Source organism: Geotrypetes seraphini, chromosome 2 (genome assembly GCF_902459505.1).
Source record: "Geotrypetes seraphini chromosome 2, aGeoSer1.1, whole genome shotgun sequence".
NCBI classification, from domain to species: domain Eukaryota; kingdom Metazoa; phylum Chordata; class Amphibia; order Gymnophiona; family Dermophiidae; genus Geotrypetes; species Geotrypetes seraphini.
Genome location: NC_047085.1, coordinates 385360022 through 385387963, shown reverse-complemented (window position 1 = coordinate 385387963; position 27942 = coordinate 385360022). Strand labels below are relative to the sequence as shown.

The window sequence follows — 27942 nt, the reverse complement described above, 5'->3', positions numbered from 1 at the left end:
CGTGAAAGGTGGATCAGCAACTAAAGCTTTCAGCTCACTGACTCGTCGAGCAGAAGTGAGGGCAATGAGGAATAGCATTTTCCAAGTGAGATATTTCAGATGAGCCTTGTCAATTGGCTCAAATGGAGGCTTCATCAGTTGAGCAAGGACGCGTCTCCTCAGTTCTCAGTTTTCCGCGGAGCCGAGAAGTCCGTCTTTGACTCTCTGCATTTAACTTTGTTACTTCGTGCCTTCTCTGAACCGCAGTTTGTATTTTTTTCTTCACAAATCGCTGTTCTTGTTTTATTTCCTTTATTTCTAGTTTAAAAAAAAAATAATAATAATTTTTCAATCTTCCGTCCATCTGCTAGGGCAGGCCACTCGGCCACAGCCCAAGAGCTTCAATCTTGCGGTGGCTATTTTTCCTTCTATGTCCCGGCCTGTCACGGGCTTCAAGAAGTGTAGCCAGTGCCAGCGTGCGATTTCCCTTACGGACCCACACCGTCGGTGCCTCAAGTGCCTTGGGCCGGAAAATCACCCGAAGTCGTGCAAGCACTGTGCTACTCTTCAACCTCGAGCCCTTAAACGTCATCATCTTTTGGTGGAGAACCTGTTCGGGATGGATTCTTCCTCCGATCCCTCGACATCGAAGGCGCCCTAGGCCTCACCTTCGACCAAGACTCCTCCTGCTTCTACTACTTCCACCTCAAGCCTCATCAGACCTTCGTCGTTTGCAGCGACTCTCTCTTCAACGACACCTGCTGTATCTTCCCCTGTTTCCTCAGGTCAGATAGCTCAGCAGAAAGTTCCAGCGATGGTGCTTAAGGTGTCTAAGACTTCTAAGTCGAAGCACTTTTACACTGCCTCGGTGGAACCTCCAGCCAAAGCAGGTGGTCCGGTTTCAGACGCGGATCCATCCTTGCCAGCTTCTTTCCAGACCATGTTGGAGAAGCAATTCATTCAGTTCCTTACTAATATGGGACTGAAGCTTCTTCCTCTCATCCAGCCTGGGCATTCAGCAGACTCCCTTGAGGTCGAGCCGCTTCCTTTGCCTCAGTCTGAGCTTACACACTCTTTGCAAGGAGCAGAGTCTGCGAGTGTCTGGTCTGGCATCCAAGCACGTGAAGCAAGGAGCAGAATCTTTGCAAGTGCCTCGGCAGGAATCTTCACACTCTATACAAGGAGCAGAGTCTTTGGGAGTGCATCGAGGTTCCTCCATCAAGCCTCTGGAGCTTCGATCTACAGCCTCCAGTCCTATCCATTCTTTCGTAGCATCGGCTGCTTCTGTCTCCGAGGCGAAGTCTCCTCGATCTTCGAGATCTGCTTCCAAGCACCATTCTCATCGATAATCGAGGCCTTCATCGAGGCAAAGTTGTTCTTCTAAAGAACGTCCCTCTTCAACTAAGCCTCACTCTATTCCTACTTCGCCTAGACCGCTGACTCTTCACTCGAGATCTCCATTTCCGAACCTCGAAGATACAGCGGTTTCGATTGCTTCGTCCAAGTCTCCATATTCTTTTGATGCCTTTTTTCCTGCCGAAGCTTCATCCTCAACCCAGGCTTCCTCGATGTCCTCGAGTCCTTCTCGAGGCAAAGCATTGGCAGATCAGCTATCTTTCTCATCTTTTCTTCATCAGATGGCTGTTGACTTGGATTTTCAATTAGATGCTGATTCCAAATACTCTAAGGAGTACCTCAAAGTCATGCATCTCCCTCAACCTCCGGCAGAGTCACTTAAGCTTCCTCTTCATAAGCTTTTGTCTCAGACTTTTGGTCGATGCCTGGAGACCCCTTATACCATACCGGCTGTTCCAGGCAAATTGGACTCTAGGTATAAAACTGTACATCGCAAAGGATTTGACAACCCACAGTTATCTCATCAGTCCCTGCTAGTCGAGTCCTCCTTGAAGAGGTCCCATCCTTCCAAGGTTTATGCCACTGTTCTTCCTAGAAGAGAAGGGAAAACTATGGACAAATTGGGACGTCGCATCTATCAAAATGCTATGATGTCCTCTAAAGTCCTCAATTATAATTTTCATTTTATTACTTATTTTGAGTTCCTCATTTCTCTATTACCAAAATTCTTGACTTATTTGGATACTCAAAAGTACTTTGAATTTCAAGAAGTCCTTGTTTCTTTATCACATCTCCGATTACATCTCCTTCAGTCATATTATGATGCCTTTGAGTTGTCTGCCCGGGCAGCTGCTTGCTCTTTAGCCATGTGTCGCCTGGCCTGGCTTCGTACCATTAACATGGACCCTAATCTTCAGGATCGCTTAGCTAATATTCCTTGTGCAGGCAATGACCTCTTTGATGAATCTATCGAGGCAGCCACCAAGAAATTGTCTGAACATGAAAAATCCTTTGCTTTTATTGTTAGACCTAAGCCAAAGCCAAACCTACATGCCCTGCTCCTATCTATCAACGGCGTTTTGCTCCGAGGACAGCTCCTTACAATCGTCCTCCTCTTAAAAAAACAACAGCCTCAGAAGCAATAAAAACCTCAACCTTCTGCTGCACCTAAGGCTACTCAGCCTTTTTGAATGTTTAAAACAGAGCATAACCTCCACTGTTCTGACTCTGCCTTCTTTTCCCCCTATAGGAGGTCGTCTCCACCTTTTTTACCATCGATAGAGGTCAATTACATTCCGACCTCTGGGTACTCACCATCATCAGGGAAGGATACTCTCTTCATTTCACTCAGGTTCCACCAGAGCTTCCTCCAAGAGAGTATCCTTCCAAACCTTCCCAGACCGCCCTTCTTCTTCAGGAAGCTCAAGCTCCGCTTCATCTCCATGCCTTCGAACCAGTTCCTCTGGACCAGCAGAACAGGGGGGTTTACTCCCGTTACTTCCTTGTTCCGAAGAAGACGGACGATCTGCGGCCCATTCTGGATCTCGGGGCTCTCAACAAATTTTTGGTCAAAGAAAAATTTTGAATGTTGTCCCTGGCATCTCTTTATCCCCTTCTAGAGCAGAACAACTGGTTCTCTGGATCTCAAGGAGGCCTATACTCACATTCCCATTCATCCGGCCTCCCGTCAATACCTCAGATTTCGGGTGGGAAATCTGCATTATCAATACAGAATGCTGCCCTTCGGCCTGGCTTCCTCTTCCAAAGTGTTCACCAAGTGCCTGGTTGTAGTAGCAGCAGCTCTAAGGAACCATGGTCTTCAGGTATTTCCCTACCTCTACGACTGGCTCGAAGAGTCAGTGAACTGCAAGCTTTAGTTGCTGACCCACCTTTCACAGTTTTCCTCCTTACTCATCCTAAATTCTTATCTAAAGTGGTTTCAGAATTTCATCTCAATCAATCCTTTGTACTTCCAGTGTTTTTTCCAAGGCCTCATTCTCATCCTGGAGAATCAGCTCTTCATACTCTGGGCCAGGGGTCCCCAAAGTCCCTCCTTGAGGGCCGAATCCAGTCGGGTTTTCAAGATTTCCCCAATGAATATGCATGAGATCTATGTGCATGCATTGCTTTCAATGGATATTCATTGGGGAAATCCTGTAAACCCAACTGGATTTGGCCCTCAAGGAGGGACTTTAGGGATCCCTGCTCTGGACTGTAAGCGTGCTTTGGCTTTCTACTTGGAACGCACCAAACCATCCTCAACTTTTTGTCTCCTTCGATCCAAACAAGTTGGGACATCCAATTTCTAAGCGTACCATCTCCAACTGAATGGCTGCTTGTATCCCTTTCTGCTTTGCTCAGGCTGGACTACATCTACAGAGTCGAGTCACAGCTCACAAAGTCAGAGCAGTAGCGGCTTCAGTAGCTTTCCTCAGATCCACTCCTATTGTGGAAGTTTGCAAAGCTGCTACCTGATCCTCGGTTCATACTTTCACCTCTCATTATTGTCTGGATGTTTTCTCCAGACAGGATGGCCATTTTGGCCAGAGAGTATTACAAAATTTATTCTCCTAAGTTGCCAACACTCCCACCATCCCATTCTGGTTAGCTTGGAGGACACCCACATGTGAGAATAGGCTGCTTGCTTGTCCTGGGATAAAGCACAGTTACTTACCATAACAGGTGTTATCCAGGGACCCACCAATCTCCCCTGGTTGGCTTCTCTGTTAGCTATCTGAACTGAGGAGACGCACCCTGTGCTGGGCGGAAAGGCACTCGCGCATGCCTGGTGCGGCAGACTCGAAACTTCTAAGTTTTCTACAAGCAAGTCTATTTGCGAGGCTATCCTCATCCGGACTCTGTGGATGTCATCATCCACATGTGAGAATAGCTGCCTGCTGTCCCTGGATAACACCTGTTAGGGTAAGTAACTATATTATATCCTAAAGCAAAAAAAAGAAAATAAATAGAAATTCTTTTTCTACCTTTGTTGTCTGTTTTTCTGCTTGCCTCATCTTCTCCTCATTCAATTCCTTACATCAACTGTCTGCCTTCTCTCTGCCTCTTCCATATGTTCTGTTACTGTGCCTCTCTCTTCCATCTCTCCCTCCACACCCCTTACCCCATTGGTCTGGCACCCATCTTCTTCCCTCCGCTCCCCCCATAGTCTTGCATCTCTGTTTTCTTACCTTCCATCTTTCCTTCCCTCCCCCAGGTAGTTTTTAGCATCTCTCTCCTCCTTTCCTCCCCTCAGATCTGGTATCTGTCTCACCAATCTAGCATGTTCCTTTTTTTTCTTTATCCCCCCTCCTTCCATCCAGTTCACTTCTGTGTCTTCTCCCTACTCATAAGAACATAAGAACATAAGCAATGCCTCTGCTGGGTCAGACCTGAGGTCCATCATGCCCAGCAGTCCGCTCATGCGGCGGCCCAACAGGTCCAGGACCTGTGCAGTAATCCTCTATTTATACCCCTCTATCCCCTTTTCCAGCAGGAAATTGTCCAATCCTTTCTTAAACCCCTGTACTGTACTCTGCCCTATTACTCCCTCTGGAAGCGCATTCCAGGTGTCCACCACTCGTTGGATAAAGAAGAACTTCCTAGCATTCGTTTTAAATCTGTCCCCTTTCAACTTTTCGAAGTGTCCTCTTGTTCTTTTATTTTTCGAAAGTTTGAAGAATCTGTCCTTCTCTACTCTCTCTATGCCCTTCATGATCTTATAAGTCTCTATCATATCCCCTCTAAGTCTCCTCTTCTCCAGGGAAAAGAGACCCAGTTTCTCCAATCTCTCAGCGTATGAGAGGTTTTCCATCCCTTTTATCAAGCGTGTCGCTCTCCTCTGAACCCTCTCGAGTAACGCCATATCCTTCCTATGGTACGGAGACCAATATTGGACGCAGTATTCCAGATGCGGGCGCACCATCGCCCGATACAATGGCAGGATAACTTCTTTTGTCCTTGTTGTAATACCCTTCTTGATTATGCCTAGCATTCTATTTGCTTTCTTAGCGGCTGTTGCGCACTGTGCCGTCAGCTTCATTGTCATGTCCACCATTACCCCCAAGTCCCTTTCTTGGTTGCTCTCATTCAATAATATCCCTCCCATCGTATAGTTGTACCTCGGGTTTCTGTTTCCAACATGCAATACTTTACATTTCTCAACGTTGAACTTCATCTGCCATCTCGCCGCCCATTCCCCCAATTTGTTCAAGTCCCTTTGCAATTCTTCGCATTCCTCTTTAGTCCCAGCTCCACTAAATAGTTTTGTATCGTCCGCAAATTTTATTATCTCACACTTTGTGCCTGTTTCTAGATCATTTATGAATATATTAAATAGCAGCGGCCCGAGCACTGAGCCCTGCGGAACACCACTCGTGACCCCCATCCAGTCCGAGTAGTGGCCCTTCACCCCTACCCTCTGTTTCCTACCCGCCAACCAGTTTCTGATCCATCTATGTACGTCTCCGTCCACTCCATTGTTCTTCAGTTTCCGGAGTAGACGTTCGTGAGGCACCTTGTCAAAGGCTTTTTGGAAATCAAGGTATATGATGTCTATGGGGTCTCCTCTGTCCATCCGTTTGTTAATTCCTTCGAAGAAGTGCAATAAGTTCGTTAGGCACGATCTCCCCCTGCAGAAACCATGTTGGGTTGTTTTCAAAAGTTCGTTTCTTTCCAGATGTTCATCGATGTGTTCTTTAATCAGTGCTTCCGTCAGTTTCCCCGGAACCGAGGTCAAACTCACTGGTCTGTAATTTCCCGGGTCACCTCTTGATCCCTTTTTAAAGATGGGCGTGACATTGGCTATCTTCCAATCCTCCAGGATCATGCCTGTTTTCAAGGATAGGTTGCATATTTGCTGCAGTAGTTCCGCTATCTCCTCCTTTAATTCCTTCAGAACCCTGGGATGGATTCCGTCCGGACCCGGGGATTTGTCAGTTTTAAGTTTTTCTATCTGCCTGTGTACATCATCAAGGCTCACTTCCATGGATGTTAATTTTTCTGCTTGATTTCCATTGAATATTTGTTCAGGTTCCGGTATGTTGGTTGTGTCTTCGTTTGTAAATACAGACGAGAAGAACATGTTGAGTCTTTCTGCGACTTCTTTCTCCTCCTTCACCGCTCCCTTCCTGTCTCCTTTGTCCAGCGGTCCTACCTCCTCCCTAGCTGGCTGTTTCCCTTTATCATATCTGAAGAACGGTTTGAAATTTCGCGCCTCCCTGGCTAGCCTCTCTTCATACTCTCTTTTGGCTTTTCGAACCACACGGTGACATTCTTTTTGATACTTCCTGTGCTCCTTCTGGTTCCCTTCAGTTTTGTCCTTTTTCCATTCCCTAAATGAATTTTTCTTATTGCCTATCGCTTCCTTCACTATTTTAGTCATCCATACTGGGTCTTTTGTTCGACCCTTTTTGCACCCCTTTCTGAATCTGGGGATGTGCAGATTTTGTGCCTCGCTCACTGTGTCTTTGAAAAAAGACCAGGCATGTTCTACTGTTTGCCATTTTTTGGAAGTGTTCCTAAGTTTCTTCCTTACCATTTCCCTCATTGCTTCATAGTTTCCTTTCCTGAAGTTGAAAGATGTCGCTATGGTTCTCTTTCCGTTCGGTATGCCTACTTCAACCTTGAACTTGATCATATTATGATCACTGTTTCCCAACGGTCCCACTACTTCCACTTCCTTTGCAGGTCCCCTTAGTCCATTTAGGATTAAATCCAGAGTGGCATTTCCTCTCGTCGGTTCTCTAACAAGCTGCTCCATGAAGCAATCTTGTATAGCCTCCAGGAATTCTGTCTCCCTAGCGCATCTTGAGCTTCCAAGACTCCAGTCTATCCCAGGATAGTTGAAGTCTCCCATAACAACTGTGTAACCGCTTTTGCATTCTCGCTTCATCTCGGCATCCATTTCTTTATCGCTATCTCCGGTTTGCCCGGGTGGACGATAGTATAGGCCCATCTTTATTTCATGCCCTTTCCTACCCGGTATTTTAACCCATAGCGATTCCAGTTTGTTGATCATCTCCGCTGTGTCCATTCTTGTCGATTGTATGCTTTCTTTTACGTATAGGGCTATTCCTCCTCCTTTCTGACCTGACCTATCCCGGCGATAGAGCTTGTACCCTGGCAGTGCTGTATCCCATTAGTTTTCCTCATTCCACCACGTTTCAGAGATTCCAATGATGTCTATGTCCTCTGCATTGGCCATGGCTTCTAGCTCCCCCATTTTGTTTCTTAAACTCCTTGCATTAGTATATATGCAGTTTAGATCCTGGCATTTTGTTGTCTTCCCCATTTCCCTTCAGCGTCTGTTCCTCTCTCCCCCCACCTCCTCTCTCCACTTTCCTTCAGCATCCTTTGTGCGGTCTAGCAAGCAGCCCCCTACCACTCGCCGCGGTCCAAGCATCTCCCTCCCTTCCCCTTACCTTCTTTGGCGATATTTATTTTTCTTTCAACAAGCAGCCGGAGCCTCGAAGTCTTGTGCGGCTGCCAAAAACTTCTCCTCTGACACAACTTCTTGTTTCCGGTTGCGTCAGAGGAGAACTTTCCGGCAGCCACATACGACTTCAAGACTGCAGCTGCTTGTTGAGAGAAAATTAAAAATTGGCAGTAAAAGCTCCAGCGCTCATATAATTCCTGTGAGTATCAATATTGTAGCAGCTTCATAAAAGGGGGCCAAAAGGGGGGAAAAATAAAATAAAAATGGAAAATAAGATAATACCATTTTATTAGACTAATACATTTTTCAATTAGTTTTCAGAGACCAAAACCTCTTTTCTCAGGTCAGTAAAGTATACTGGTGTTACAGTATCCTGTCCTGATCAGAGGAAGGGGGTTTTGTCACCTCTGAAGTCCTTATAAGTATCAACATAAGAGATCTTTGTCTGATAATAAGATTCTAATCTGTTGTGAATAAGCAACTTCTTAAAATTTGTCTAAAATATTATTGCTTATTTTGAGAATATTCATACACATTGGGTGCCTCTAAGTTCTGTCTAGGCATAATTCTGGTACCATTTTTTTTTATTTTAGGGTGCTGTAATTGTAATTTCTCTTAAATCTGCTATTGAACAGCATTTTGCACTTAACTTTTATTAAGGTGTGCTAACCGATTTAGCGCACACTAGAGATTAGCGTGTGCTAAATGCTAAGATGTCCATAGGATATAATGAATGCCTTAGCATTTAGCGAGCGCTAAATTCTCTGATTAATCCACTCCACAATATTTTGTCTTCCTTCTATGGAAATGATTGGATTCAAACTTTTACCATTTTCTATGCTTTCCCTCTATGATGTTTCTTGTGTAATGGAATGTAAAAGAAATGTCAGGCATAAAGGTGTTATAATAGCCCCTCCAAGAACAAGCTATTATTTCCATAGCAACCAAATCAAGGTGAGACGAGCATTCTCTTATTCAATACAATACAATACAAGTACTTCTATACTGCAACTACCAAATTTTTGTTTCATTGCAGATTTACAAAATAATTTATCAGCAATTTCTGGAAATAATTTAGACTTTTTAATAATAAATAACATTTAAGATAGTTCAAAAACAAAAATGTTTTAAACTTTCAATGAAAGATCATATAATTTGATTCTGATAGGCAATGTATACCAAGGCTTTGCAGGCTGATAAAGAAAGTTTAATGTAACCAACCATTTATATTTTTTGTGGATGTAAAGTTCAAGATAAGATGATTCCTGAATCCTAATATTCTATAAAGGCCTATTTATTAATTGATACATATATAATAGATATAATATATAATAAGAGTTTATTCATTTATATACTGTACTCTCTACAATTTATAAGATCACATAAATAAAAAACAAGTATAGAAACCAAAATAAAAACACAATCACATAATAATTCAGCTGCATGCAAACTTAGGTACCCTTTTATCGCATCAGGATTTTTATTGCCATCCGCTGCGGTAAAAGCTTTGATGCTCATAGGAATTCTATGAGCGTCGGAGCTTTTACCGCAGTGGCCAGTAATTTAAAAAAAACCTAACACAGCTTGATAAAAGGGAACCTTAATCCTGCTTTAAAAATTATTTAAAAATAGCACCAAAATATAAGTTTGCCCACCAAGATAATTCTTTTATACATCAACAAGACTATCCCCAAAAGCTTTCTGAAATAGAGTTGTTTTTAAAGCTTTTTTAAATGCATCCAGAGTTCTCAAAGATTGCACATGGACAAACAGGGAAAATATTTAGAGTACCTGACAGTCTATATTGTGTTAACCACTGTAACCTATTGCACAGAAACAGTGGTATATCAAGCACTGTATAAATATGAGAAGATTCTCTTCTAATTAAATGAAAGGATGGAACATCTAACAAGTTTGCTGAAGTTGAATACAAAGTGCAAGAGGGTTAGTACAGACTTGAGATCACGACTGATATTTTGTTAATTAAAAAAAACTTTAAAAAAAAACAGCATAAAAATTTTGTTATAAATTCTATATTCAACTGGTAACCAATGAAGTTGTAACCAGAGGTTAAAAAAATAAATTGAATCTCAGGAGGAAAATGTCTTAGATTGGAGGCTCCTGATGTTGGTTGTGGGAGGGGCCAAGGTTTGTATGGTCTGGCTATAGAGTGGAGGAAAGGGGATTATCTCTGAGCCACCGAGGGCTCCTTAGAGGCAGAGAGACAGTTCTAGCTTTGTCAAGAGAATTGGGGCCAAGTTGAGTAGAACAGATGGGCCATTTGGTCTTTATCTACCATCATGTTTCTATGACATCACAGGTTGCATATGCGCAATGGCCCTTGAAAGGTTTTGGAGGCTGGGAAGAACAGATTAGAATTTGGGAGTCTGGAACCTGAATAAATTATTGGTGCTTGGGAGCTGGAAGGTCCGGGAGATAGGCATTGGAAAGCCACAATAACACTGTGATCATCACAATTGCTCAATCATGCCATGCACAATCATGGCAGAAGTAAAGCAATAACCCAGAGGATGCTGGGACAGAAGGGGAGTTCATGGAAAGCCCAATAACAGCACAAGTTCTCACACATGGAGCCAACTTTTCAAAATGATTGGGGGTGCTCAAGCTCTGCCTAAGATCCTGCCTAAGCTCCACCCAGACTGCGGCTTTAGGGGGCCCACTCTGAAGGCTGGCATGTTTGTCCCTCGTCTCCACCCTCACCCAACGTCCCCCTGGCCTTCCCGGTCTAACTTTTAAAAACTAATTTCAGTCATCATAGAATCACTGGCACTGCAGCAACTCCAATAGGCCTTTGCCACACTTTCCCTCTGCTGCAGTCCATCCCAGACCAAAACAGATCATAACATCAGATGAGGGGTGGGACTGCAGCAGAGGCCATGGGCAACCTGAGTTACTGGAGTGGCAGCGATCCTCTGCAGGCTGTAATTACTTTTTAAAGTTAGACCGGGAAGGCCAGGGGGATGCCAGCCGAGGGTGGAAACAAGAGGAAGCATGACGGCCTTTGGGAGGCCCCTTAAAGCCACGGGGCCAAGCACAATTAGTGTGGCTGTGGACATGTGAGGTCCCTAAAATATTGTAGGTGCTCAGGCACCCACAGCACCCACAGGTGTGCAAAACACACCTGCATGGATAGCTGCAACTAATATAAAGTTTAAAAAGTCTCCCTGAAGTTCTAAAACATGTAAAAACCAGTAATTGGAGGGCTTGGGATGATTCATATGTGTGCTGTGGCCCAGTCTGAGCTAATTTTGTACTCAGAATGCTAGAAAGTGATTGACTCCTGTTTTGAGGGTATAAAATAATCAGATCCAGGATATGATTTATGGAGTTTGGAAGTAAAAGCTGTGCTTCCTGATCAATCAGAGTTGGTTTCTTTTAATCTATGGACCCTTTATTCAAATTTTTACATATTTTCCCCATATTCTATAGCTTCCTTTTCCCAATTTAGGCCACTAATTGAAGTGACTATCCTCAACCAGAGACACAACACAACAGAACTCCTTCCCAGTACTCTACAGTAATGGGATATAGTTCTGGTCAGTAGGTATCACTATTGTACAATGATTTCTCCTTTCTCCTAGGGTCTGTGAGCACTGTAATCACCAACTCTGGTTCCTGGAATTCAAGATACACCACAGAATCAAACCAAGGTCCTATGGGGTGGTGGACAGCACTGGCACCAAGCCACTCTCTTGGACCCTCTTTTCTGTGTATTAAAAAATTACTGCACTTTCAAGCCATCCTTGTGCTAATGGGAGGAGAGTCTCATTTCAATGCAGAAAACTGTTCTGAGCACTGAGAACAAAAAACAATGGTTTCTAGTTCAGACAAAGATTCATTATGTCCAGTCCCAAATTGCATGACTAGGAAAGACACTTTTAATCAGTTTTGTCTCAGAATTGTTTCTCAATATTTTGAAAGAAAGAATACCATGATAGCTGCACCACTCATCTATTCAGCAAGTGGGGAAAGCAAGTGGAGCATGGCTCATAGAACTACATCCAACCCCTCTGTGTCTGAGAAATGGTGCTTTTGGGTATTTATGTTGCTTGTCTTCCCTGAGATTGACATAGATTTTTTATTTTTTTGCCATTTACAAACCTCCAAATTAAAAACCTCCAAAACAATCCATTTGAATGTAGGAGGGGCCAACATTTTTAATGGACTGGCCTAAGAGGTAGCAGCTCTCATGAAGCGGCTGCTTTCTCTGTTATAGATTGCATGCCGAGGGTGAGCAGGAAACACAGTAATGGCATGCACAGACAGTTAATGTGTGTCTCCCTCCACGGCACCCCTTTGAGTGTCACAGTGCACCGGGATGCCACGGCATTCAGTTTGGGATGCACTGGTGTATCCACATCTCCTGTGGCTGGGCTGAGTTTCCTGCTACTTTTCTCCCCTCTGAGCTACTGCATTGAAGCTACACTTGGGGGGGGGGAGGAGAGATAGCGGGGACAGGGAACTGCTGCACCATAAGGGTGAAGAGGAAGGGAAAGCAGACATGGAGTTCAGGATAATAGGGGAGGGAAGAGGGACAGAGAAATGCTGAACCATAAGGGGTGTAGGGAAAGAGAGAGGAGACTGGGAGTTGCTGGACTGGGGGGGGGGGAGCAGGGCGGTGCAGAGGAATGCTGGAACATAACAGAGGAGAGAGAGGGAACACTGAGCTGCTGGACAACAGGGGTGGAGGGTAAGGGAGAGCGGAAGCCCAGGGGTGGAAGGGGAAGGAGGAGGAGAGAGTGGAGGGAGAAATACTAGACTGCGAGTAGGGGTGCCAGTAGAAAAGATGGCTCAGGGTGCCACAGTCCCTTGTGCCAGCCTCGACTGATATTTGTTTTATTGCATCCCACTTAGAATAGTAGATAGTGTGGGCTATAAATGTCAAAATAAAATACATAAAAATATATCATATTATATTATTATTCAATTAAGTAAGTAAATATTTCTAAGGCAGGTCCCTTGTATAGGCCTAGAGACTACTATTACTATAACTACTACTATTTATTATTTCTAAAGCACTACCAGACAAACGCAGCACTGTACATTAAGCACTCATGAGATGGTTCCTGCTTGAAAGAATTTACAATCTATGACAGACATAGATGACAAAGGTGAGTTTATATCTGATTCTTAGGTGGGAATTACAAGTGACCAAGAGGTGGAGGAAGTAGGTAGTAAGAGGGAATGACAACATATATGGATACTTTAGAAGTTGGCAGCTTCAAAAAAGCCTGGAGATGGGGCTCGACACAGGTTGTTCCAGGCATATGACACAGTAAAGTAGAAGGTACAGAATTGGTATTAGAGAAGAAGGGTACCGACAAGAAAGACTCACCGACAAATGGAGTTGCCAGGGTGGAGTATAGGGAGAAACAAGAGAGGAGAGATACTGAGCAGCTGCAGAATTCATACACTCGTAGGTCAGTAGACTGTATCAGGGGACTGCTCACATAACTAGTTTCTTTAGCTGGGCCCAAGTCTAGGACCCATAAAGACATTGAGGCTTTAGGCTAATAATCTACACACACTGCATTCTCCACACAGTCAATGGACAGGTATTTTGGATTTTTAGGAAGAGATAATGGATGATATGGATCAGCAGATTGGATAGGTCATATGGCCTTTATCGGCCTTCATTTTCTAAGCTTCTATGTTTCTGATGATACAGTCCACTGTTGTACTGGTGTTCTGAATCAATTTATTTAATTAAAATAATTATTTGGCAAATAATTCGGAAAAAGAACAATAGCATAGGCAGTCACTTTGGATGAAGCAGTACATAAACAGTATTTACAGTCCCTTATCATCTTGTTGCTAGATATGCTAGGAAATTGAAAGGTTCTGTGGTTTAAGTAACTGGACTTGGTGGGAAGTATGATGGTTCTCAGCCATAAGTGGTTATTATTTCTTCAGTCTCGGAAACTGTTTCAAGAACCTGGTTATGTGAAAGGAGTTCATGGTTGTCCTGCTGGAAATATACTACTATGCCCAGCTTTTCCTTTACTTTTTTGATCTAAGAGTGAGTGCAACACATTCTCTGTTCCTACTGGTCCTTTTCACACAGAAGTATAGAGAATGTCCTGACGAGGGTAATCGGATGATTCTGTCTCCTGTAACATTCTCAGTGTAGATGGCTAAGGCCTTTGGTCTGGATCAGGGCCATAGTGATGAATGTGTGGCCAGTGCATAAGGGAAGTGGGGGTGCCAAAATTGCACTTTTCTACTGCTTCCCCTGCTTTGCTATAACACAGTTCCAGGACAGGAACACTAGGGGGCATGCCACACAGGGCACATTTCTGGCTCAGGACACTCCTGATCTGGATGGCCCTCCCCTCACATGTAGGTCTTTTGGCCAGAAGGCAAAAATACAATGATTTAAATCACGCACACACCCTCTAAAACAAGTTTCCTCTGATTAGAATACTGGTAACTGAAAAATATTCTTCCCTAGCAACTAGTGATGTCAGAACTTGATTAGCAATTCTATTTTATCTACTTAACTCCTCCTTTACTAATGCGTAGCATGGGTTTTAGCACCAACAGCAGTGGGAACTGCTCCGATGCTCATTGGAATTCTTTTTTTTTATATATATATATATATGTCGTCACCTGCCTACCCGAGATTCGGAGGACTTCTGCTCTGGTGTCCCGCTATCCGTCGGCCCAGGTTGGCACAGAAAATACAGGACAGGAGTATTCTATTTACCCTAGCAACAACGTGTTTAAAGACGCTATTTTCATTTTTACTTTATTTTTCTTATCATATTTTGAATTTCTTTAACCTTATCTATTGTTTTTAATTCTGCCTTTATTATGTTTTATCTCCTTCATTTAAATTCTCTCCAAAATTCTATTTTCCAACGGTTCTCCCTTTTACATCTATTCCTTTTTTCTCCTCTCTTCCACTACCAAAGTACTATTCAGATCAATGCTGTCTAGTTAAAATGTTTAACATTAATCTTCTTCTTTATTTTTCACTTCTTTATCAACTTTCAGGTGCTTTAGTTAGATTGTGAGCCTTCGGGACAGTAAGGGAATTTATTAAGCACCTTTCTTACTTCTTACTTTCAATTTTAAATGTATATTTTCTTAAAACCGCTTAGAACCTAATGGATGTAGCGGTATACAAGAAATAAATTACATTACATTACATATATATTTTTATTGAAAGTGAAAAAAGGTCCTATAAGCATCGGAGCAGTTACCACCGCTGCTGGCACTAAAACCCACGCTATGCATTAGTAAAGGAGGGGGTAAAGTAGATAAAATAGAATTGCTAATCATTGCAATGATTGTGCTTGTTTTTAGTGCAAATTAACTCAAAACACAGTTCAACAGTCAACAAGCAAAAACGCATTTTATCATCCACCATCTGCAGTCATTCTCTTTTTCTTTTTTTCAATGTAATTTCTGTCAGAGCTGAAACTTCAAGTTTACAAAGATAAAAAGGTCTAAACAGTAACAAGGCCTTGATTGCTTTGTTGCTCAAGTTAGGATAACTACTGCATAAAAAATAAAACTAAAATTGCTTGCCTTTAGTTTCCAAGGACCAATCACATCAAAAAATGATGCTTGTCTGGGTGGTTGCATCCTTACTTACACAGACACTCGTTACATTGACATACTCTTGCGTACACAACGCATGTGTCATCCATTGTACTGTATACTTATGAAGGGAATTTTTAAAAATAAAGCACAATTCTGGAATCTCTCATGGCACATCCGGAATCTCTTCATGGCACACAGTTTTAGAGACACTGCTCTTTGCAGTAGGAAAGACACTGAGGATATTCTGCTAGAGCAGGTGGCAGAAAAACTACATTTCCCTCAACAATTTATTTCTCTGCCAGCTAACTGAGCAGCTGCAGACACAGCAACAGATGGAGAATCATCAAAATACAATTCAACAGCTATTACAGCACACGACTATGGCAGTTTCTGATGCTTAGCAATACGGCTTCGCAGGAGAAAGTATCTTATTTATTTTAATTTCTTATATACTGCCTACAAGCTTGAAAGCTATCCAAGCAGTATATTTTCAGGTATTCCTGTCCCTAATGGGTAACAATCTAACGCTGGCTTTTACTAAGTAGCATTAGAACATTTTACCGGGGGGTGGCGAGGTAAATGCTCCAATGCTGATAGGAATTCAATGAGTGTCAGAGCATTTACCTCGCTGGCTGGGGTGCACATTTGTGCAACTAATTTATAAACTACTCAGTCAAGCCAATCAGGGCCTTAGACTCCTCCCCCTTATATCACGGGATGCAGAGGGAGGCGCCTAAGGCCATTTTTTAAAAAAGGTTTGACAGGTAAGTGTCTGGTCTTGACCAGTCCACATTATATCTGTGACACGACAGATTTCTTGAATAAATTATCCATCATTGAGGAGCATATGTTTCCATTCATTTTAGTAACGTTCGATGTCACGTCTCTATATATTTCTACTAGTCTTTAAGCCCGTTACATTAACTGGTGCTAGAATAAATGTCTGTCTCTTTGTCTCCTTAGCCGCTGTCTGTCTTTCTTTCTCCCTCTCTCTCTGCTTGGCCGCTGTCCTTTTTTCTTTGTCTCTCTCTCTTTTGCCACTGTCTGTCTCTCTGGCCCCCTGTGTGTCAGTAATTCTTTCTGTCTGTCTCTCCCTGACCCCCTGTCTGTCTTTCTTTCTTGTTCCTTGGCCGCTGTCTGTCTGTCTCTCTGGCCCCCTGTCTGTTTGTCATTCTTTCTGTCTGTGTCTCTCCCTGGCCCGTTGTCTGTCTTTCTTTCTATCTCTCTGTCTCTCTCCCTGGCCCACCCTGCCTATCTCTCTCTGGCCCCCCCCCCAGAAAACCAAGATTGCTGCCTGCCCCCAGCACACCCCTCCCCCAAAGCAGCCCCTTTTCCCTCTCCCCCTCCACTTCCCTGTGCAGCAGTAGCAGTTGGACGCCTCGCAGCACCTCGGACACCCTCCTGCCGTTGCTCTCACCACCGCACACGCCGCACATCTAACACAGTGCTCCACGTAGCTCTCGGCCAGAGGTGCAGTCACGCTAGCCTACTGCTGTAGGAGCGCGTTTTGGTGCGGGCCAGGCTCTGGGAGAGCTCATGCAGACCTGCATCACGAAAAACAGCACTACCGGCCAAAGTTTATTTTTAAAGTGTAAAGCCGCTGCGGCGGCTCCTCACACTATCGCTGTCTGCGTCAGAAGCCTTCTCCGACGCAGGTGTGGCTAATGAGAGGATCCGCCGCAGCGGCTTTAAACTTTAAAATAAACTTCAGCCGGTAGTGCTGTTTTTCCTTGATGGAGATGTACGCGAACAAGGAGGCGAGCCCTTTTCAAGGGGGCGAGACAGACTTCTGAGGAGCTTCGGAGGCTGTTAGCCCCGCAGAGACTGAGCGGCCGTGCCAGCCCTGCTCTCCCTCTCAGCTTGCGGCAGCGGTGGTAAGCCCGATGCGTGTAAGCGCGTAGGTCGGAAGCAGAAGACAGGCCTCAGCATTTTGTAGGGCCGGGTCTGGTGTCACCGTGTATGGCGGAAGTGGGAAGCGGGTCCTCAGCACCAGCTGACTCGCGCCGACGGCCCCCAGAAGTTCGAGGCTGGCGGCGGACATGGCTGGCGTGGCATGGTGGAGGAGGAAGAGTTCGGTGACATAAAACCCGCGCATGCGCACTCGTATTTTTGCGACAGATCAGGGAACACGTTTTTTTAGTGCGCATGTGTGGCCTATCATTTTATTATATTAGATTCCCCAAGAAGATGCATTATCAGAGATAAAACAGGTTTTGGATTCACGTGACAGATCTCACTCTAAACCTACAGATTTTTTGTTATCTTTAGCAAGGCTCGCAATGATTGAATATTTTTTAATGTAAAATGAGATTTTCTACAGGCAAGAAACTGGAGTGGCCATGAGTGTGACATTTGCACCATCGGTCGCAAATCTGTTTATGGCCAGATTTGAGGAGGATTGGTTGAAGCATTCTCCTTTTGGAGATAAGATTTTCAAGTGGTCCCACTTTTTTGGTGATATTTTTGCTTTGTGGAAAGGAACCAAAGAAGAATTATTGCTTTTCTCAAACAGGTTAAATTCTTGTAATGAATCGATTCAGTTTACTATGAATTATTCCAACACGATGATTTCTTTTTTGGATTTACACATCACTCAAGATTCTGATCATTTTGAAACTGACTGCAATACCTTTTTGAACTACAAAAGCTGCCATCCGGTGAAGCTTAGAGATAATCTTCCGTTTTCTCAATTTTTGTGTTTAAGGAAAAACTGTTCTACAATGAAAAAGTTTAAATCTCAAGCCAAAATCTTGTCCCAAAAATTAAAAATCAGAGGATTCCCTGATGTGGTGGTGTGTCACGCGTTTAAATGCGCAAAATATCTCAATGGAGATCTTTTATTGGATAACACAGGTAGGGAAAATGATAAGAACATAAGAATTGCACTGCTGGGTCAGACCAGTGATCCATCGTACCCAGCAATTCGCTCCTACGGCGGCCCTTAGGTCAAAGACCAGTGCCCTAACTGAGTGTAGCCTTACCTGTGTACATTCTGGTTCAGCAGGAACTTGTCTAACTTTGTCTTGAATCCCTGGAGGGTGTTTTCCCCTATAATAGACTCCGGAAGAGCGTTCCAGTTTTCTACCACTCTCAGGGTAAAGAAGAACTTCCTTACGTTTGTACGGAATCTATCCCCTTTTAACTTTAGAGAGTGCCTTCTCGTTCTCCCTACCTTGGAGAGGGTGAACAACCTGTCTTTATCTACTAAGTCTATTCCCTTCATTATCTTGAATGTTTCGATCATGTCCCCTCTCAATCTCCTCTGTTCGAGGGAGAAAAGGCCCAGTTTCTCTAATCTCTCACTGTACGGCAACTCCTCCAGCCCCTTAACCATTTTAGTCACTCTTCTCTGGACCCTTTCGAGTAGTCCTGTGTCCTTCTTCATGTACTACATTGATAAAGATTGTATTTAATAACTTGAGAGTTGAATTCCAACAGTGTTGGACATTTAATAACAGTTGTTATTTCTTGCAGTTTTCAGTAAGGACCCCTGAGGAAGCTATTAGTGGTGGCGAAACAGGGCCCGTTGGGCAAATTCACATTGAACTGCACTGCCGCACTTTAAAATGAAGCACTAAGATAAGTGCATCTTTATAATTAATATTTATTTGAAGTTATTTAAAAAAGAAAGAAAGAAAAGATTTCAGAGAGAGGTTTTGGTGAATGAATGATAACCTGACCTGCATAAGCTATTTAAATGATTATTCACTGAAAGCACAGGAGTTCTGAGACCTTTTCCTCTCATTATACAGCACTCTAGTTATAGAAACCTGTTTTTTGTCTGTGTGTTTATCATGAGAGGTTTCTTCCATTTTGTTTACAGTAGTGTTCCATTATGCATAAATAGTAATTGTTTGCCTTGCACCCATATTCCTCTTCTAGATTTTTATTGATTGGATAATCTTCCTAATGTTACAAGTGCAAACAAAGTCATAGGCATATGGACAAAAGAACATTTTCTGTTACTTTGTTTTGGTGACAGTTTTACTGTCACATGGAATAAAACAAAGAGGCACACAGACTGTGTCAGTATTTGCAAAAGTTTCCAGTAAAGATACAATCAGTAACTGGATATACAAGGGCATGTGAGACAGCAAATAAATCAGAGAATCAAATATGCTGTAGATCAAGGCAAATTGAAAAGCAAATGTTAACTTATTTACTTTTAATTTCTGTGTTTTTTCCCTACCCCCCCCCCCCCACTAAGATTTCAGAATGGCAGCATCGTGGCCCTAGTTTCAGAATTCTCTAGAGATTCCCTACCAAAATTAAGATATTTGTAAGTCGCCTTGAAGGTTCTCACCTTTTGAGTGGGATAGTAAATCTTGATAAAACTTGAAATTAATAGCATGCAAATCTTATGTGTTCTAATAGTGTTGAGCATTGGGGAAGTTATTTTTCAGTAAAGAGGAGGAATCTGGCGCATGTGCACAAGAGCTGTGTGATTAGCAAAGCTCATATGGACACACCCGATCAAACTGGGGAGCAAGGAGCCAGAGCCAGACTGAGGACAGTCACTCTCGCAATGCATTCACCAGCCTGTCAGATGGCTTTGGAAAGCCTCTTTTCAGGGTTAAACATTCGACTTCCACCCAGTCCCTAATGACAAGGTTTTACAAGCTTAGGTGCTGTATCTCATAGGAAAGGGAACTGTACACTGTTGCAAATTTTTTTTTTATTGCGACCATATGACTGGAAAGCTAATTGAAAGCTCTTTTCCCAAGTATGATCTCTGAGAGAAAAGCCTCTGCAAGGCAACTCTGATGTCTCTGTTCTCTAAAAATCTTATCCCAATGCAGTGGCACCCCTCCCCCACTCCCTGCCACCCCTTCCCTTTCCCCGTACCTTTTTAACTTCTGTGGTATAAGCAGCATGCCCCCATCAGTGTTGGCTCACCCTTTGACATCACTTCCTAAGTGTGGGTCCCAGACGTGATATCAGAGAGAGCACCAATGCTGACTCGGGCAGCAACTTCGCACCAGGGAAGTAAAAAAGGTCCGGGGAAGGCAAGGGGCGCGCAGCAAGGAGAGGAGCAGGAGCAGAGAGGAGGAGGGGTGCCGCACCCTTAGCAAGACGGTGCCCAGGGCGAACTGCCCCCCCCCCCTTTCTATGCCACTGTCCTGCCAGATCTGAACTGGAGTTGGGATTCCATCAGTAAGGGCAGAGTTTGATTTGTGCGCTTTTACTGATGTTACCTGTTATTTGACCTGATCTTCAGCCTCCACGCTGTTTCCTGTGCTGGTGTCCTCTGAACATTGTGCACAGCCCAGTGCTGGTACTAGTCTGGCATTAATTGCCTCTAGCGCCGTGATTAGGTTCCGAGCATTTACCTGTGAGTGCCCCAGGCAAGCAGTGTATTAGCACAGCAGGCTCTGATTGTACAGAAAGGAAAATCCCGGGAGGTGAGAATCAAACTCCAGTTGAAAGGAGAGGCAGTGAAGTTAGCCCTAGAGTCAGATGCTGCCCCAGAAAGCCAATCAAAGGCTGCTGTGTCTGTATGAAGGGAGAAAGGTTTGGTGTCAAGCTATCCCTTGAAAGGTGCTCAAGCCTGGATTAAAGATAGCTAGATAGATAAGGTACAGCACAGCCAGTAGAGGGCTGAGAAGAAAGTGGTTTAGTGCGCTTTGTTTGCACAGTAGGAAGAAGGCTTGGGGTAAAGCTATCCCCTTGGGAAGGTACATAGGAGTAACTGAGGGCAGAAAGGAAGCTAAAGAGGGATGTCATTTTAGGGTTACCATATGACTCCAGAAAAAGGAGGACTGATTGAGACATCCAGGTTTTACTTCCACTGAAAGCAATGGAAGTAAAATCCAGATGTTTTAATCCATCTTCCTTTTTTTGGAGACATATGGTAACCCTATGTCAGTTGTCCTATAGAAGTCTGCTGGAAGACAGAGGGACATGGTATTTGGTAGTACTGTAATATGTGTGGGGCTTGAACCTGAGAAATGTATTCTGGAAGAAGCAAGACCTCGAGATTAGTGTAAATGCCTGAACCAGAACAGGGGAAAGAAAAGGCATGTTTTTCCACGATGAGGGTTTATTCCTGTGTTACTGTAAAACTGTGAAGGACAAATGGAAGTTTTGTCCTTTAGGTTTGAGGTATTTTTTTAAAATTACTGAAAACCTGAAAGAATGAGTGCTGGGGGAGGGGCCTGGAGCCTGTGAACAATGTTCTAAGGTTAACTTGTTCAGTGTTGTGGGGAATAAGAATTTAACCTTATGGGACTAATTTTTCAAAAAGACATCAAAAAAACAGCATAAAGTGTAGAGTTACCAGACGTCTGGATTTCCCTGGACATGTCCTCCTTTTGAGGATGAAGGGATGCATTTCTGAACCAGGGCACGATGATCTGCTCACAGGCCAGGTTAGCACACTGATCTAAGGCCTTGTGTTTAGATCTGAGGCCTTATGAAGGAAGTATGAATCCTTTCTCATTCCCTGCCACATCGACATTCTATTAGCAAGGAAAATGCTAGCACCTTGTGACGAATGCTGAAGCATTCCCCCTCCCCTCTCTTAAACTCCTGTCACATATTAACCTGACACAGGTTTACCCTTATCTTATCCCTTATCTTGTTTAGTATGTCTTATATGGGCAGCAATCAGAACCTGCCTACATGCAAAAGCAGGCCCTGAGTTTAAGGCTAATCCCGAGAGGTGCTTAAGGAGCCTGCATTATAACCTTTGGACTGTCACATACTATAGTAAGTTTGTAGACATATAAGAAGTGTACACAAATGAAATCACTTTATTGTAATTGTTATGATGTATTCTTATGTCACGTGAGATAATAGCTTTGAGAAACACATGACATATGTAAACAAATGAGTTACCTTGCTATAATCCTCATTGTAAATGCATGATGAAATTATAACCTTGTAAAGCATTAGCTAAGTAATTAATGGAGCTAAGATTCTCAATAAAAGGGTGAGAGACCATCCTTTAGGTAGCGCCTCCATCCCGACTCTAAGACTGCGTGTGTGTGTTTCCTGTGTGACATTCCTACATGAGGATATGTCCGGGGGTCCAGATGGATTTTCAAAACCCAGCATTTTGTCTGGTCTAGAGGTCCGGATTTTCCAACTGGAAAATCTGGCAACCCTAATAAAGCGACACTTGGATGTTTTCTCACCAAAATGTCTATGTCACCATTTTCGGAACCGACTTTCTAGATTTGTTACTAGGGTTTTTTTTATCTGCAGTGCATCTAAATCTCAAGGGGGCATGTTGGAGGTGTGTTATGGGCAGGATTTGTGTGGTCTTAGCACTTGGACATTTTACAGCGATAATCAAACTTTTTACAAAACATCCAGGGCACAATTTGGACGTTTGGGTCTAGATCTGTTTTAAAATCGAATAAGGGCCAAAAAAAGTGTTTAAACTAACCAGATGAACACTAGAGGGATTAAGGCATGGCTTCCTCCCCCTCCCCCAGTGGTCACTGACCCCCCTCTCACTCCCCCCAAAATGTGAAAACTCCCTCCAGTACGTTCCAGTCTGTATTACAGCTTCAGATGGCTAAAGACTACTGCAGTGAAAGCCACTTTAAAAAATCCCAGGTACAGATCTCCCCATAACCTGCATATATTGAGACTTCCAAAACCCACCCAAAGCCTACTGTACCTACATAAAGATGGCACCTACAGGCAAGAGGGCTATTGTTGTGGAGTTCAAGTAGGTACAGTAAGTTTTGGGTGGATGTTGGAGGGCTCACTATACAATATAAACAAGTTATAGTGATATGCAATTATGTACCTGGGACTTTTTAAAGTGGCCGGTGGTTTAGCGTGCGCTATTACGCGCGTTAAACCACTAACACGCCTTCGTAAAAGAAGCCCTAAGTATTCTGGAAAGGGTGATCTTCATGGAGTATCTTTTACAGAATATTAGCGTAAAGAACATATATTTTGAGGGACTAATAAAAGTTAAAGGAAAGCTCCTTAATACAATGATGGAAAAAATACAGTACAATCTTCTTAAAACTAAGCAGCTTTATTACAAGAAGAGCAATAAAGGGGATAGAACAACTCTAAAATTTAAAAATATGCAATTATGACTTAACTTGTTATATAAAGATTCTACCCTACCTGTTGTTTTTACCATTTATGTTCTCTTTTATATATACGATTGTAGTTCTACCCTTTCTTCCCCCGTGTATCTGTTAGTTTGTATGACATTATTTATTATTTTGTATGATAGTGTGTCAAACCTATGTATCCTTTTATAATTAATCTGATGTACCTATTTTTTTTTAATCTGTAAATCGCTTAGCAAATTAAATTAAGCGATTCAATAAGTCAAAACTTGAACTTGAAACTTGAAAAGCCACAAATATGTGCTGTGGAAGAAAGGCTGAGAAGTAGTCTTATAAAGTTATATAATCCCACAAAAAAATACTAAAGGAAGTACAGAAGTAATATTTGCTTTAAGTGGAGAAGTGGCCTAGTGGTTAGAGCAGCTGCCTCAGCACCCTGAGTTTGATTCCCAGTTTAGCTCCTTGTGATTCCATGTGATAGCAAAACTGTCACCAAAACAAAGTAACACTCCATTGCCCCATGTAAAAAAGCTTTGATTGTGTAAGCCACACAGAAAAAGCAATATATCAAGTCCCATCCCCTTTAATGTTTTCTTCCATATTCTGGAAGAAAACAACCTGCAAGCCTTGGAAAGTCTTATCACTAACATGGAAGTGATGGAAGCTATATAGATATTTAACCTAGCAAATTTTGCAAAATACTGTATTTAGAACTGAGCCAACTGAGAGGTGAAATACGTCTGGTAGCGCTATTTAAATAATTATTAGTAGTATTAATTTTTCAGATTGTGTCAAACTATCTGAGGGAAACAGGAGTCTCAGTAATACCCAGAGTAGAGGGAGGGGATGAGAAGGGAAACAGTATCAAGATGTGGGGGTAAGATGACCATGGTCAGAGGAGAAGGGAGGAGGGAGAGAATTGATAAGAAGGGGGTCAGAGTGTCTGGATTGAGGTGGTGAGAGACCATAGGAGGGTGGTAAGAATGGGTAAGTGTAAAAGAAAGGAGGGAATAATGGGAAAAGTGTCTGATGGAGAGGGGTGAGAAGGGGAGGAAAGTTTGCTGGGAGCAATGGGTAAAGAGTTGATAAGGATCTGAAGGGGCGGAAAAAGTTTGAGAGGCAGTGCAAAGGGACAGCTGAAAGACACAGTTCTGTGAACGTGGTAAGAGAAGCTGGGTAGTGGGTAAGAGAAAGGGGTTGGGTGTCAGGAGGAGCTGAGTGACAGAAAAGGTGCTGGGGCTGGTGAGAGAATGAGACTTAAAGGAAAATAAATGATGGCTGGGGAGAGAACATCAATATGATGCTTTTTAGTAGAAGACATTGTTTTGCAAATTGCCCTCTATGTGCTCTTTCAAGAACTCTGTTATAGCCAAAGTCCCCAGTTTCCTGTGATGAGACTTGGATGCTGATTTTGTTTTCTGTACGTGGTGGTCAGCATTTTTGTAAACATTGGCCCCTGTGGATGTTTCTAGGTCCAGGTATTCAGCGCCAGGCTATACTTGGATATCAGTGCTAGATATCCGATTCTGTGACAGCTGCCAGAAGTTATCTAGAAACCATCAGATAGATACCATTCAGCACAAGTACCAATTAGCTATCCGTGCAAGATAGGACAGCTCTTTCTCTGGCCTTATTTTTCTGAATAGCTACCCAGGCACTAGTACTGTTAATCGACAGCGACCAGATAACTTCCAGCTCTGCCTTTACTCTGCCCTGGAAATACATGGATAATACAGGGGTGGTCTGCCCATATATTCAGTGGCACCAACCAGACAAGTGCCTAGTCAAGAGCAAGGAGCAGGGGTTAACGTGGTATGATTTATTTCTATCCGGTTAACTACTGCTGAATATTGATCCCGTGCATCTTTAATAAAATTCATTGCATGTGAGGCTCACGTACATAGGGCAGTTTTTTCTTAGGCACTTCTTTAAAGTAAAAACCATGCATGCATGCATGCATAAAGTACCAGCATACTTTTCTCTGTGCAGGCTTTTGTGACTTCTCAGAATGAAAGCACTGCGTACTTCCAGGTTGAAAATTAGATTTATGTGCTTACATGTATACCTACTCCTTAGCATGCACGTGATTTCTAGGTTATTTTTTTATGCATATCACTAAGGGCTCCTTTTACAAAGGTGCACTAACGGTTTTAGCGCATGCTTAGCGTATGCTAAAATGCTGCGCACGCTAGCCGCTACCGTCTCCTTTTAAGCAGGCGGTAGTTTTTCAGCTAGTGTGCACTATAGCATGCGCTAATCTTGTGCGTGCGCTCAAAACGCTAGCACACCTTCATAAAAGGAGCCCTAAATGACAAAAGTGCATGCATAAATGCAAGCTGCTTCCCAACCCTGCCCCAGAAAGACCTGCTTCGATGAAATTACGCATTACAGGCTGTACTCTTATAAAAAATCTATTACTGTGCACAAAACACTCAAATTCACTTATGGGTAACCTCCAGCCCACCACCACCACCTTATACTACTTACAGCTATAATCTGGACTTCAAATGAAAGATGAGAGTCAAAGTAACATCCCAAAATGATGGCATAATCTTTCAAAACAATATAGTGACTTGCTAGAACAGGCAAGATATTAGGCGTAATTGAATGGACTGGCCAGTCATTCACAAAGCCTGTTATTTTGCAGGGTTTCTCCCAAAACTACTGAAGGAGACAAACAGGAGAGAAGGAGAGAGAAGATAAAGCTGGGCAATGTGATTCAGAATAGACCATCAGCTACAGATCATCCTGCAGAGCAGAACCTGCATACCCAAACCAGAAATAAAAAGTTGATAAGAAATGTGTCTTGAATGATGTGTTTGATCTAGCAGTCAGTAATTAAATTATAAAGTTATTAACTCTCCTGCTGCCTCCTCTTATTTATCAAATTAGTTTCCCCTTTATGAGCTGACGGATTATTAGACGGTCGCAGCTCCAATAGATTTCACTGCAGAAAAATAACAAAAAATAGAGCACATTCTTACATGAAAATATCTTGCTGTAGTTTGTTATGATCATTCTTATTGAAGCTTTTTGACATGGCAGCATTGTGACTCATCCTTACAGTTGCTATTATATCAGGCAGTTCTTATTATCTCAAATTCACATTGTGTGAAAGTACATTTTTCAATTGCATTATCCCGGGTCCTGCCAAAGTGTTCTTAAAGCAGCTGTGATGAGTACTGTACTGAAATCCTGTTCGTGAAATCAGTGGGAGAACAGAAAGTTACTGGTTAAGCTGATGATTCATATCTTAAAAATTAAAAAAAAAAAAAAAAGCAGGGCACATAATTAGAGCAGTTATTAGGGGCCAATTACCACTGCTGCATAGTTCACTCACTTCATATAGATTTATTTTTCTTGTAAATGGCTAAGGACGGCAGTGAAGGAGAAATGCTGTGAATCTATACCTGTACTGGGAAGACATACTGAAGAGATTATCCCCTTCTCCCTTTTTAACTGGTAAAATATTGGGTTTATTTATGTAACATTTAGAAATAGTGTTTTATGGACTTTGCACTTAATCTTTATCATTGTGCCCCTGCAGTGCTAATTATTCTACAAATAGTAACCAAACAGAAGTACTACAATCGAAAATCATTATTTCAAAGGTCAGAAAAGATTTATAGGTGAATTCAATGGCCTTAGACAATAGATGAAGTAATTACTGTGCACTGGGTATTGTACTTTTCTCCCAAAGGCCAAAAGACAACAAAAAAGAGTCAAAATTCTCACAATTTCCAAAGTACAGCACCAAAGCAAGAAAGCAGTAAATAAACTAATAAGATTAAATTAAATAAACAATTCATGACTAAATAAAAAGATTGTTAAGTTTGTTTTTGTTTATGGAGTAAATTATTTATCAGTGCAATTGGGAATGTGTTTGATTATTTGATTTTTTTTCTTTCCCAGCCCAAAGGGCCTGAAAAGATCTGTTCTGTATTCAATAAAACAAATTTTAACACACTAGACAAACTACTATGCAATCTATTCAAGGACTTTAGCAAAGCAGCACTAAATAGCAGCCTTAGCATGCCCTTACGCAGGCCTTCCCTGCATCCTAAGGCCATTTTTAGTGCTATAGTAAAATGGCTGAGTTTCTATTATCAGCTTTAGCACCTCCTGTCTGAAGGCAGTAAGGGCTCATATGCTAATCCTGCACTAATCAATTAGCACAAGGCAATGTGCTGATTAGCATACTGTGATTGGGCCTAGTGGAAATCACCCATCACTCCATCACCTTCAGGCATTTCTGGTCTTCTTCCTCACTCACACACTTCTAAAACCTGACCAGGCTCTTCCAAGCTCTTCCCTGGTCACTACTCAGTTCTCCAAACTCTCCCTGGACTTCTGGGTTTATGGGTAGCTTCAGGTACCATTACCAGTCTCTCCGCTGGTCGCCACCAGCCCTGCTGGTCCCTCGCCAGTCATTGTCAGTCCAGGGTCTCTCGTTCTTCACCGGGTCCTCTCCACCCCTCATTGGACCTCTGGCTCTTCAGGCTGCTTCCGGTACCATTACCAGTCTCTCTGCTGGTTGCCACCAGCCCTACTAGTCCCTCCGCCAGT

The 27942-nt window shown here is 42.8% G+C and overlaps 1 long non-coding RNA gene across 1 annotated transcript in view; it reads left to right on the top strand.

Moving 5' to 3' along the window:
- Nucleotides 1-26239, top strand: part of LOC117354418 — a 29780-nt gene extending 3541 nt beyond the window's left edge. Inside the window, exon 2 of the long non-coding RNA XR_004538205.1 lies at nucleotides 26024-26239. This is a non-coding gene — a long non-coding RNA (uncharacterized LOC117354418). The remainder of the gene's footprint in view (nucleotides 1-26023) is intronic.
- The last annotated feature ends 1703 nt before the right edge of the window (nucleotides 26240-27942 follow it).